General features: G+C 41.3%; 1 protein-coding gene across 3 annotated transcripts in view; it reads right to left on the bottom strand.

The window, feature by feature from the left end:
• The window catches only part of SUPT3H (SPT3 homolog, SAGA and STAGA complex component), a 316,060-nt gene extending 307,668 nt beyond the window's left edge, over positions 1-8,392 (bottom strand). The window contains exon 1 of one of the 3 annotated variants that reach the window (XM_014958227.1): positions 8,205-8,392. The gene's annotated coding sequence lies outside the window, so the exon portion shown is untranslated. Of the gene's footprint in view, positions 1-8,006 lie in introns of all 3 variants that reach the window. The other 2 variants (XM_014958229.1, XM_014958228.1) reach the window with 2 other exon arrangements.
• Positions 8,393-13,941: the final 5,549 nt, after the last annotated feature.

The raw sequence follows: 13,941 nt of genomic DNA on the forward strand, positions 1-13,941 counted from the left end.
CTTCCTATTGCAACCAAATGATTTAACTTTCAAATCAAGCAGGTGTACAGCATTTTCTTGACATAAAAAACCAACAGCTTGTCAGGCTTCATCAGACCCTTTACAATAATTACTTCCACAGCCCACGTTTTGTTTGATGGTTTAGATAATTAACTTCTTTACACATCAAAGTCCCATCCTCCTTATGTTCTATTTCCTTTCTTCCGGACATTAAAAAAAAAAAAAAAAAGAAAAAAATCATTCAAAAGCAGAAGCACTCTCAAATCAATTTTCTTCAATAAGTACAGCTAACATGGAACTGAAAAGCCTACTGTAATCTTCAATGGGTCAATATACTGTATTTGTTTTAGCTCCCAACTGAAATGCAGCTGTTTGCCATATTCTACAAAATGAATTCAGATGTTCAGATTAGGTCACAGATTATTTCAACATGCTGCATTTTAATCATAAACTTTAGCAAGGAGAAAATAACTTCTGATTAACACTATTTGGACTAGTAATTACGAGTTCCTACCCAAATAGGTCCAGCTTCTACAAATTCTTTTCGGATAAGCAAAACATTGCAATCAAATACATAATAGGAACAGAACTTAACAGGTATATATAATTATTAATACAAGTAGTTAAAAGCATCTACTGTAATCTCAATGTCTTTTACATTGAAAAGTCATCACAGAAAACAGTAACTGTTCCATATGAATCAGCAGAACAAGAGAGTTCTCTGTTGATGGAAACAAATTCTGTCATTTCTTGTCAAGTTTAGGCCCATCCTTCTCACCAAGGTAAGATACCTTGGGCAGATTTTCAATTCACAGCCATCCTTCATACCCATAACCACCCCAAAAGCACCAGGCAATACTCACTCACATCAATGGTTGTCCAGTACATCTTTATCATCTGTACAACCCATCTATTTATTCAAGATCAAATTGAGAGATGTATAAAAATTGAAATTCTACTGCTCCTAAAACTTGAATTTAATATACAGGCTATAGATCCAGTCCATAAATGTAGAGCACCAAATTTCTGAGCTATTTCATATCATTTGGGACATACATAGGCATTCTTAAAATATATATACACACACACTCATAGTCAACACCTCTGTCTTTTGAAATGCTACTCAAAATACTTTCACCAGTCACCACTGCCAAAATGTCACACAAGGATCTAAGAGAATGGTGCATCCAAACAGTCAGTACAGAACAGTCTTCTAATACATATGTTCAGTAATTGACCTAAACTCAATCAGGAAAACTGAACATTAATATTACTACAGCTTTCACACACCGCCCCCCCCCCCAAAAAAAAAAAAAAAGACATAATAAATCTAAACTGGGTCAGTTTATAACAGGAGCGGAACCTCACACACCTGATGTCTCTGTTACAGGCTAAAAAAAGTGCAGAATTAACCAAAAAAACAGTGCCCCTGCATAAATTTTTGCATAAAATAATGCATTAGAGTAGAACTTACTATTATGATGACTAAATTCATCAAACTTAATTTATCTAGTGTGGTTACTGCATCAGTCCTCTCCTCTTGCCTTTCATAACTACATTTTGCATATAACCCGAAATCATGCAAAAATTTAAAGACTGACATATTTTCATTTATATAAACCCAAACAAACCAGGAAGGAAATAAAAGCCAAGATGACTATGAATTAACACAAAATTAAAATTAATGCTTTAGTTTTCACACCCTCTACTTCAGAGTAATTAGATTAACTAGTCTGTTACCACTGAGTATTTTACCGCACGCATGGCCTCAGTGGCAGGCTAGAGAGTATAAGATAACAGTCTTCTAGGACTGGAGGTGTAAGAACTTAATTAACTGCAGGAAATATAGATATTTTTTTTTTTGTTAGTGCACTTTCAAAAAATAAAAACACAACCATAAACACTGTTGAACACACGCACGCATGGCCTCAGTGGCAGGCTAGAGAGTATAAGATAACAGTCTTCTAGGACTGAAGGTGTAAGAACTTAATAACTGCAGGAAATATAGATTTTTTTTGTTGTTGTTAGTGCACTTCTTTTAAAAAACAAAAACACAACCATAAACACTGTTGAACACATGCAAGAGTGGCCTTCTAAGAGTAGGCTCAAACTTTTTTTTAACTAAAAAGTTAAAAAACCCAATAACCCATAAGCAAATACCTGGCTTTCTAAGAGTAGGCTCAAAATTAATTAAAAAATTAAAAAACCCAATAACCCATAAGCAAATACTGGAGTACATATATTTCACTGAATGTTTAGAGTTGGAAGGGACCATAGAGATCATCTAGTCCAACTCCCCTGCTGAAGCAGGATTACCTAGAGCATGTAATTGTTTCCCTGACCACTCACTCTCCCAGTAGCACGGAATAACTGAAAATGAAAACACTAGAGTATTAAGTCCTGAAATTCTCCTGAGCTATTGAAGCAGGCTGGAAGTAGAAACACCCTAAACAGTCTCGGATAAATGCACAGATGGCCTAGATTTTACAGCAAATTAATAATTCAAAATGTATAATGAAACTCCTTTATCATCCTCTAACCTGTTCAGGTTCAAAAAAAAATCAGCTTGTTTTGTAACAGTTAAGAAATGGCTTTGTTTATAGGCAATAGGAAAACTTCCGTATTCCCTAAATGTGGCCTTTTTAAAAGCCAAGCAGATAAAGCAAAGGCCCAAACTTTCAAGGAGCAGCCAGACCAAAGCCAGGATTAGAAGCAATCTGTGGGCAGGCAGTGACACATCTGCACCAGGTCTGCACACAATAATATCGTTCAAAGCTAGGGATGCAATCTCAGCTTTCTTTCATTTTTTTAATTAATTAACAAAGTATCACAAAGCGGAATGCATGCACTATTCATGCTAAGGATAACACATTATATCTGCTACTGCTGAGAAAACTTCCACATTCCCTAAACGTGGCCTTTTTAAAAGCCAAGCAGATAAAGCAAAGGCCCAAACTTTCAAGGAGCAGCCAGACCAAAGCCAGGATTAGAAGCAATCTGAGGGCAGGCAGTGACACATCTGCACCAGGTCTGCACACAATAATATCGTTCAAAGCTAGGGATGCAATCTCAGCTTTCTTTCATTTTTTTAATTAATTAACAAAGTATCACAAAGCGGAATGCATGCACTATTCATGCTAAGGATAACACATTATATCTGCTACTGCTGCTTCCATTTATTACCTGATAAACTAGATGCTTGCGATACTTTTATTTTAAAGTGAACACCAGAAAGAAATAATCATCTTGGAGCTGTCAATGCACAGCCCAGCTTTCATCACCCAGGGAAATAAGCATCTCATCTTTAACCATGACACTCTTTTCTTGGAATGAAAGATGCTTGGAAAGCCCACACAAATATAAGGAATACAGCTGAGCATCACTTGTAAGGCAACTCAGTCAGTCCTTCCCATTTAGAAGTTACAGAAGAAACATGCATGTCTGGTAACAAAGGGTAAAACAAATTATCAAATTCGTGTAAGCATAGATTTTGGTGCAAAGAATGAAATGCATCTTACTGATTTTATCTTTAAAACTGTCCTGGTTTCACGTCCCTGGAGACAAAATAATCCTTAATGTTCACTTCTACTTCTCATAAGAGAGTACCTTTGTGCATTAACGTTATCAAAGACCTTAAATGAAAGCAGTAAATGAGCACAAGTTTGCAGGGAAAGAAGAGTCACTAACCAGCTACAGACTAAAGCACAACCTTCTGACTCCATTCTGCATAATAACCGCTGTATTTTACTTAAAATTACTGTGCATATCCTCATGTTTTAGGCTATTATTTGTCCACCCATGAGTTAGACATGACAGTTATGTAAGTCTCTTCTGAAACAGACCACAGAATGGTCTGGACTACTGAAAGAATATTAATACACAGATGTAACTATTTTATTTGAGATTGAGAAACACACAGCATAACGTTACAGGAGGGGTACGCCTCCACATCTGGAGATGTTTACAAACACTCCTCAGAGTTTCTAACTCCAGTCTAATCAGAGCTCTGTCCTTCCCCAGAAGTGATTTATTTCTTTTTAACCAAGAAAACAGGGAAAAGGAATCTAACTTACAGGCCTATCTCCCTCTGAACCGAACGTGCAGCCCTTTTTGCAGAAACCCATGCCACATTTGGCAGTAAATGGCACTGCAAATTAAGAACCAATGACTTTTTTTCTTCCTTCTTAAAAATGCTTTAACAAAACAGCGTGGAGATCAGACAACCTGTAACTAACAGCAAAGTTTCCACGGCTTCTCAAATCTGGCTCCTGTAACCATAGCTTTGTTTGGATCAGCAATTATTTTAGTAGTATTCGGAATCTTACATACCATTAATTTAATAATTGTATAGACATGCAATTTAGTGACCACGACCTTGCTGCAGTAACCACTGACATTTTTGGTTAAGGAAACATAAGGTGTGCTTGAGAGTCTTGTGATAAAAAACAGCTCCAAATTATTAAGAACTTACATACTCGACTCCAGCCTGCATAGATGAACAGACCCTCAATATTTTGCTTTTTCCTGAAGAGTAAAACATTCCTACATGAATATGCAGATGTCAGGTTAGTTCCGCCAGTACGCTTTACTGCCCATCTGCCAACAAACCAACCCATTTTAGCCATCGTAGTTCCCATTTACTTTTAGTTCCATTTAAAGTAATTTAAAATTTAAGGTTTTGCTAATGCAGTTGTACTCTCTGTAAAGCACAACCAAATTTACCCCCTTCTTGCCAACAGCTTTAAGTTGTACTTTCCTGGGTATAATTTCTCTCTAGACTTTCACCTGCCTTCATCTATTCAACTTCTTTCAGGATGGCATCATCTTCCCAACCTACCATGATTACATCAATCCTCCTTTCACGTCACTCTGAGTTGCGTTTAGTTCCCTATTTGAAACACATTTAAAATAATTGCATAATATAGTCCCACCCCAACCTTAACTGAATATTCCGTGATATCAGGAATTTCATACTTTGCCCCTAAGGGCATGCATTTGCCCTTAAGTTAGGGCATCAATGTATGTATCAAAAATTCCTAATCAAGAATGACTAGCCAAATACATAGCTGAGATTATAAGAATATTCTCCAATTCTTGTTGTTGAACTGTTCCTCTCCTTTCTGAAATCACTGTTTGCCACCAAAAGTCTAAATTCTCTAGAGCAAAAAATGTCTACCTCCATTGTTTATTTACACAACAGCTAGCACTAGGGAAATTACACGAAAGAGACAGCCACAGCTTTAACACAAATTGCAACTATGCAAATTACTTCTTAAGAAATAGACCTAACAGTAAGTCAGTAACATTCAGGAACACCAACCCCTTGCAGAGATCTCAGTCGTAGATGGCGTCCAACAGGTTTCTGCTAAAATGTATTCCTGTTTATTTGAAAATACACATTTTTCTTCACTATTTAAGCACATGATTTTTAAAAGCACCTAACATTGCTGCATTGATAATTCTTAGGATTTACCTGCGAGACATTAGCAAAAATTAGGCCAATACCTCAGTGCTTCTGATCACCTCTTCCATATAAGCTCTTGGCTTCTTTTTACCAGTACTGTTACTTCTTCTACAACAGTTTAAGGAGCTGTGTGAACTAGAAACTTTGCAGTTGACTCTGTGAATGTCTGATTGCAACCAAATGTAATACTTCAAACATATGCAAAATACAGGGGCAGAGAAAAGCCAAAGATTATTTATAAATAGAAATTTATTCTGCATTAGCTTGCAAATGAACACGTACTAAGATTACTTCAAATGATTATATGTAGCACTACAAATGCCAAGTATCTGAAACACAGATTACAGATCTAATCAATATCATTCTCAGTACCTTTGACATGCAGTTTTCTGATCAGCTCCAGATAAGTTCATAACTGAGTTGCTACTGCCTGGTTCCATGAGAACACGGGCCTAACTAGTTTCCTTTTCTTTACATATGCTATATATCTACACATTTGGCTATTTCACAATTGCAACAAGAGCATTAACTCAATTAGTTTCTATGGTATAATTACACCGCTTAGGTTCGGCCTCATGCCTTAAAACACCTTTGCAATAATGGCCTAGAAAGACACTGGTCTCACTGCTTGAGGGCATCCCATCACAACAGCAATAACAACGTGAACAATGTTCAGTGTTGCTCTAGACTATTATATGTGAGTAATTCTTAAAAACACTTGTAGTTTACTAAATTACAGCTTGCTTACGCTGACAAGTTACTAATTGACTAATCAAACTCTATTCTACGTTACTCAGAATTGAGCCCAGAAGAGTAATTCAGTTGGTTCTGACACTCAGAGGCTCAGCAAATAATCTAAAGGCTACTAAATCCTATTAAACCTTCAGCAATGTTCCTATGTCCATACATTTGAAAATCACGAGAACAATGCCTGCAGAGCACAGAACGAATTCTTGTTTACTTCTCAAAGACATGACTGAGATTTCCCCTCCTGGCTTTTTAATGTATTCTGATTAGACCTCAAGCTCTTCTTCACAATCATCATGGCTAAGATTTTCTTTATCTAAATGAGACCTAACACATTCACAAGACTCACAGAGATGGGGCTTCCAGAAAACCATAAGTAAACACTGCTACAGTTGGTAACACTACTTTAACATCAGCATTCCCACCTATACAGCAACAATATGCAGGACAAAAAGAACCACAATAAAATAAAATCTTACTTGTATATTAGTAACATGCAAATATGAGCCTGTGCAAAGTCCAGAATTAACAGAAAGGCTGACATGGCCTTCCATGACACTTGGATCTGGCCAACAGTGAAGAAATATCTGCAAAATGGGAGAAAAGGAGCGTGCACTCCCTGCCAAGTAAGGTAGCACTGGCACCCTTAAGCCAAAGGGAAAGAGAGGCCTGTACAGAGAATGAAGTGGGAGTTAAATCAAATACTTCAAAAGAAAATTTAAGCATATCACCAACAGCAGTGCAAACTTTGAAACAGATTCACTCTTAGGAAATGAAACGTCTCAGAAAAACCATTAACACTAAGGCCATACAGCAAACCTGGTTGTCTGCAATGTCAAGTTCTTACCTCCCCTTCGCATACACAGTAATAAATATTTTGCATGTATATTGTGCTTTCCATTCATAGACAGCAAAGCATTCATTTGTTTACTTTCTAGAAACTTACAAGCAGTTGCTATGTACATAGGAAGTACAAAAACATAGCTAGTCAGTTTCAAAGCCATTTAAACCCTACACAGAGTATTCTTCCAGACTAGTTGTTACTCCTAAGTTTTTAGCGTTTACCAGTAATTTCTGTAAGAACTGATGATTTCTATAAGGAAAATTACAAGATCCCTGTTAACAAACCAGAGAAAAACTACAAACTTTTCACAGCATCAGCACAACAAGAAGTTAGTAACACCCAACAGCACATGGCACACTGCAGGCCAAAGCCTGGCCTCTGTCACCCAATTTTAAGCCTAGAAACACCTTCAAGACTAGTTGCAAGCCAAGGTTGCAACCAGGGCTGGGTCCAGCGCGTGCAACGGCACCATAGGCCACCAGAAAACTGACCTCAGAGCAAAACACGCTAAAAACTGCTCGCTGAGACCTGCCAACGGCAAGTGAACCCCAGGTCTGTTGCCTCCACCCCAAATCCAGGGGTTTGGGGGCTGCAGAGCAGGGATGGAGCTGGTGGCCAGGCCTCTTCCCAGCACCTTGGCTTCCACGCCAGAGCAGACGGCTTTGACACCGAGGAACCCCTTCACTGGCCACATGCTGCCACAGCAGTGCCTTTTCACAGAGTGCAGCTCACCTCTGGCCAGCAAAAGCGAATGCAAAACCCAAATGCAAAGCTGCAAACATAGATGGAGTGAGCAGAAGCCCCCACAGATCCCCCCCCCCCCCCCCCCCCAAATGACTGGAAGCCGCGAGGTTAAGCTTTCTGAAGGCCCAAAGAAACCAAAAATTAGCAGCCCAGCTAAAACAGCTTAACAACAACAACACTAATTGCCTGCCCTCGCTGGTGACTCACGCAAAAAGCTCACCCCCGGGCACGGATGGATGATGATGATGAGGAGAAGGAGGAGGAGGAGGAGGCTGAGATGTGCAGGGGAGGAAGGAAGGAAGGAAGAGGGAGGAAGGTAGGAGCAGCCTGGCTCGGTGGTGCCCAATCCCCCAACCCCGTGTGCTGCCACCCGAAAGGGGAAAGCGAGGGGGGAAAGAACTGAACCTCGTCCCTTCCCCTCCACGCGTTGCCTGGGCCGAGGCAAGAAACGAGGGGGACGGAAACCGGCGGCCGCTCTCCCTCCTTCCACCCCCCCCGCCGCCGCCGCCTCCGCCTCTACCACCCCTGCAGCGGCGGCGGCTGGAGCGCACACACTGTGCGGGAAGGTTCGGGGGGGGCAGTAAAATGGCGCCGCCCGCGGGAAGGAGGGGCCGGTTCCGCCACACACCGGCCGCGGCCCGCCGCCGCCTCCATCTGCTGTGTGGCAGCCGCGGCGGCCTCCCAGGGCGAGGGGCGGAGCTGGGCCGAGGCGGGGCCGGCCGCCGCTTCCTCCCCGCCGCCGCCGTTCCCTTCACAGCCCGCCGCCGGAGCGCTCTCCCTTAGCCCGCCTTCTGCAGGTGCTGCCTGGCGGCTGAAGGGGAGCGCCCGGGCGGCCATGGCCGTCCCCTTACCCCCTCAGTGCCCGGCGGTACGGGGCGTCAGGGCAGCCCCGAGCGCTCAAAAGCCGGGAGAGGAGGGTGTAGGACATGGTGGGGGGATGTGTGTGCTCATACAGGTGTTGGGCCCCATCGTACCGTCATCTCTCCAGCTACAGTGCTATGGAAGTATTTTAAAATAGTGCAGTGTCTTCTCCTCATAAATAGCTATGTTATAGTACATTGTATTAGAAATAGCGTGGCCAGAAGGGCTGGGGAAGCGATCATCCTCCTGTACTGGGCACTGGTGAGGCCCCACCTCGAGTGCTGGGTCCAGTTTTGGGCCCCTCACGACAAGAAAGACATTGAGGGGCTGGAGCGTGTCCAGAGAAGGGCAATGGAGCTGGTGAGGGGTCTGAAGAACAAGTCTTGTGAGGAGCGGCTGAGGGAGCTGGGGGTGTTCATTCTGGAGGAAAGGAGGTTGAGGGGAGACCTTATCCCTCTCTGCAACTGCCTGAAAGGAGGGTGTAGAGAGGGGGAGGTCGGTCTCTTCTCCCAAGTAACAAGCAATAGCACAAGAGGAGTGGCCTCAAGTTGCATCAGGGGAATTTGAGATTGGAGATTAGGAAAAATGTCTTCACTGAAAAGGTTACCAAGCATTAAAACAGGGTGTCCAGGGAAGTGGTGGAGCCCCCATCCCTGGAGGCATTTAAAAGCCATGTAGGTGTGGTGCTGAGGGACATGGTTTAGTGGTGGACTTGGTGGTGCTGAGTCAACAGTTGGACTAGATGATCTTAAAGGTCTCTTCCAACATAAGCAATTCTATGATAGATTTTTGCCCTTGGAAATACCAGTGGATCCTTCCTCCAACATAGCAAGTTGTACTACTTCAACCACACCAGGGTGGTTAAATGTATTGAGGTGGTTAAATCCCTGCCATCTATAAGCAGGGTCTATGTTTTCCCTCTCTTTCCTGGCAATGGTGGCTTTCCTCTTCCTGTCAGCTCAACGGGTTGATGGAGATGGACACAACTAGGCGAGCTGGAGTATTTAACCTACCTTTCCTTTCTTGTTTTAATCTTTTCTTTCCTCAATACTTCCTAATTGTAAGTTTTTGTGAGTTCAGTTTGGTCATTTCACTCATCTGCCAAGTTTGTCAGGAGACAGGCTGACATGTACCGTGATATAAACTGGAATAAATAAATGTGACCAGTAGACTAAATGGAGTAACTGTTAGTGCTTTCTTCACCACATATGCAAAAGTCTTGCTTTTCTTGAAGGTTTGTGGGGTGTATAACTTCCAAAGTTATGGTCTGTCTTTTGCTTTGCCTTTCTCGGTCCGTCTTTCATTCAAATTCCTGCCTTCACACTGAACAGTACCCATATTATTTCTACTACGATTCATTCTAAGAAACTGACAGCTTAGAGACTTCGTAATTTTCTGTACATCACAGCATTTAACTTCTCTTTTTCTGAGGGATAAGAAAAGGAGGCAGGAGGAAGCTCTGGAAAGCACTGCAGTGCAGTCTAGGGGCCATCAGCTTATTTGAAATTAATCTTATTTTCTGCCTTTTTCCTTTAGCTTCCTTCTGCCGTTCTTAATTTTTTCTCTCTCTTTTTGGCTACCAGTCACTCCCAGTCCTTCTTACTACTGTGTATAAACACACGTATCAGTCCCTTCTGCATTTCCACCTCCCACATCAGCTTCAGAAAGACGAGGCGATTCTGCCGAGCACTGCCATCCTCTCTCCCTTCTGCCATCGCTGATGATTCTGAAAGCAAAGCCAATACCAGCCCAAGCACTGACAGCAACAGGGCAAAACACCAAACAGCTAAAATAATCTCCTAGAGAATAAGAGGCCTCGTGCTGCTGATTCTTGCATGCACAGCAAGGTCTAGTTATTGCTATGAGGAGGATGGCCTGATCTAGTCCTTCCTGTTACACATTTTGAAACACCTGGGCAACCCCGGCCAAAGCAGGGTTATTGATAAGTGTTTTCTTGGCCAAAAAGGAGACTCAAAGCATCTTGTCAGGTTGTGAAAGGTACTGCAGCCTTCCTTGAAGCAACTCAAGTTTCTAGCCAAATTCTGTGGTTTGCCAAAACCTTAGGTTAAACTGAGGAAGACAAGGCAGCACGTTGCTGAATTTTTGGTGATATGTACCGTGCATATCTTTGCATATATCAGAATTGGTAGGACGGACCAACAGGAAAATATAGAAAATAGAGAAATTACTATGCCAATTCCATATGGTAATTTTAATAAGGGAATTACTGGGATAATATGGTTGAGCATGTCGAATGTGAATTATGTAATTTCCAGGAGTTTGAATAGAGGCAGCGTGACTTGGTGAGGTGCCTGAAAAAGCACCGAGAGAACATTTTCTGACAAATTTTGTTGCTGTGCACAACGCTTTATCCCGCAGTGAGAGGTTACTGGTTCAGAAGTGATTGAAGCCACCGCCTGATGATGAGCTGGGCAGATGAAAGAACATTCCCTCTGTTGTCACTTCTGTAGGTGGTAACTCCTGGCAGAGTAATTGAGCAAGACAGATGCTTAGTGGCTATGGAATCTTAAATCTATACCAAAAAATTTACTCAAAGACAGGAGGAAAGAAGACGAGCACAATGTCCCTTCTAGTACTGTGCATCATTGTCAGTAACAGTACGTTAAGCGCTCCCTCCTCGAGTCTGAAATTTTACTATACTTGACAGAGGGGAAAAAAAAATGAGCAAGTTTTTGTTATACATTATACAAAACCAAAAAAGGGCACATAGAAAATAATTTTCCTTTTTCGGGTCACCTTTCAGATTGTAAGGTCATTATAAACTGTCTCAGCACTTTTACAAACTGGAGTCTGCTCAAACCATAATGCTTACAGAGTTCCACTTTGAATAGGCCTGATTTTCTCTGTCATTTGTTTTCACTTTTTATTTCTCTGCAGAACATAAAAAGTCAGAAAAAGATTTTATTTTCCCCTACATAGCATATAATTTACATCAATCATCCCAGGAGGTCAGTACCACTGGGGTGTCATTTAAATACAATGAATATAAAGTAATGAAGCTCTTGCTGGAGTGGATGGCCACAATTCTCAGAGAAAGAGAGAGAGAGAGAGAGAGAGTTTCCAAAGCATGTGGAGAAAACACAACGGGAGACCGAGTGAATTCATCACACCACAAAAATGTCTCCATCCTGTCGACAAAGTCATTAAAGGAAAATGAACCATTGTTACTCTAGACGCTTGCATTCCTTTGGCATAATAACCTCAGTATAGAAGCATTGGTGCAAAGAGAATTTGCACACACAAGAGAAAAAAAAAATTAATCTATTAAAAAATAAAAGAAAGTATCCAGATTATGTAATGAAAGAAATCCTCCATGCTCCAAAGAAGAGTCAGAGCCTCTGCAGAAGCCACAACTAATAAGGAACCATACGCCGTGGTACGGGGCGGTTTCTTTTCCCCCTACCAACAAGTCAAACTAAATGCCAACATGATCGGTTCTTTTCAGATAACCCACAAATGATGTTCTCCTTTAATTGCACAAATGTTTCTACCCTCGGCTGATCCATAGCCATCCTGGCTTTTAAGCTCCCTTGTTGAGATTTCCCTTTTCATATTCATTTACTTCAAATAATTTTTTTCAGTCTCCATTAAAGCAATCTGTGAGGAATGCGGGGATTAGAAATGTTTGTTGTGTTCAATTTTATTTCATTCTTTGGCAAAGGTTGTCCAAATAAGAGAAAGTGTCACGTGTACAGCAAATCATAGCATATACCAGTTTCAGAAAATAGGTTGTACTTCTGTGGATCCTGCAGAAATCTGCAGAAATCCCTCCCTTTGTTGTGAATTATTCCATGGTGTGGCAAAGTCCTGTTTGCTGTACTAATTAAAACAGAAACATGCTAATCACATTATCAACTTTATTGTCAAAACCATATAGGAATAGAATACATAGAAACACATAGATTATATTGATTTTTATTATTTTTAATACAAAAGGACTACATAGGTTTGAGCAAATACTGAAAGGGAAATCTGTCCTTTATTTATTTTTAGCAACTGCCCTGGAACAGGGAGCCTACTGAAAAATGAGCCGAGCGCTACTGAGGAAACACATGCCAGCAAACACCAAATCATACCTGTTAATTGCAACTAATGTGCTTGTAGACAACGGCAAGCGTGCTATTTATCCATCATTTACAGCCACTGCAGTGTAGGGAAGTGAATTGCTTTCCTGGCAAGTGTCCCAATTAATTGGGCGTGCTATTTATTAGGGTGCTGATTAAAGCGTCCTCTGCAATATAATAGTCGAGTATAAAGTTGCCAACTCTTATTCACTCCTGGCTCACAGGGATGAAAGCGGGAGAGTAGACTAGCACAATATGAAAATAATGATGCATTCTGTGCCAAAATGGATTTAAGGCAATTCCAGTGCCTGGAAATTAAAGACCTGGAGAAACAGAATTAGGAAGCATCATGATCTTATAGAGAGAAGTTTGTCTTGTGTAATCCAGTTGTGACCAAGAGCTTCTATCTATAATAGTCATTTTGCCCATGTATGAGCACTCCTCTCAGAAGCCAACTCCATAGGCACACCCTTAAGGAAGCAGCACACAAATTAAGTAGAAAATATGATAAAAGCAGAGTTTTGTTTCTGCCTGATCCAAGTCAATTCACTGGAAGAAAAACTCCTAGAGGGGTCCTTCTCTCAGCCACCTGCTCCTTCAGCCTCTCCAATGAACTGCCCTAACTGAGACCAGAGCTTAAATGAGGCTCGTTTGTTTTGTGCTACTCAGAACCATGGCTTCCACAAATGAGGCTGGGAGTTTCCACACACAGTCAAGGAAACTTATGCTAATAATTGTCTATATTATCTGAAGTAATGCTTGAGGTTTGATCTCAACCAAGATAACCACCAGAGCAAAACCAAAGTCATGATTTGTACCAGCAGAGAATTTCTTGGTCTTGGATCATTCTTAACTTACCTTGTCAGCACTGATGCAAGACCTGGAGAGAAGGCCCAACGGGCCGTGGTTATTAATGAACTTACAAACCTGCACATCCTTTTGTTCCCACCTACTTCCTATAATGGTCACAGCATTTGTCAACATCCTGCATTGCGCCTCTATAGCTGGCGATAGTCAAAGATGACTTCTGTGATTAGAGAGCTCCAGCCAAAGTCTTGAGTCTTGCAGAGTCATTCCTACAAAGCTGGCTGTGCCCCAAAACCATGCAGCTCTGCAAAGATGTGCTAAACGTTCTGGTCACCTAAAAAAGAGAGCAATAAAGAGGAGGCAAAGCTCCAATTCTCCCAAGCAAGGGA

The sequence above is a fragment of the Calidris pugnax genome, unplaced genomic scaffold (genome assembly GCF_001431845.1).
Source record: "Calidris pugnax isolate Ruff unplaced genomic scaffold, ASM143184v1 scaffold276, whole genome shotgun sequence".
In the NCBI taxonomy this organism is placed as follows: domain Eukaryota; kingdom Metazoa; phylum Chordata; class Aves; order Charadriiformes; family Scolopacidae; genus Calidris; species Calidris pugnax.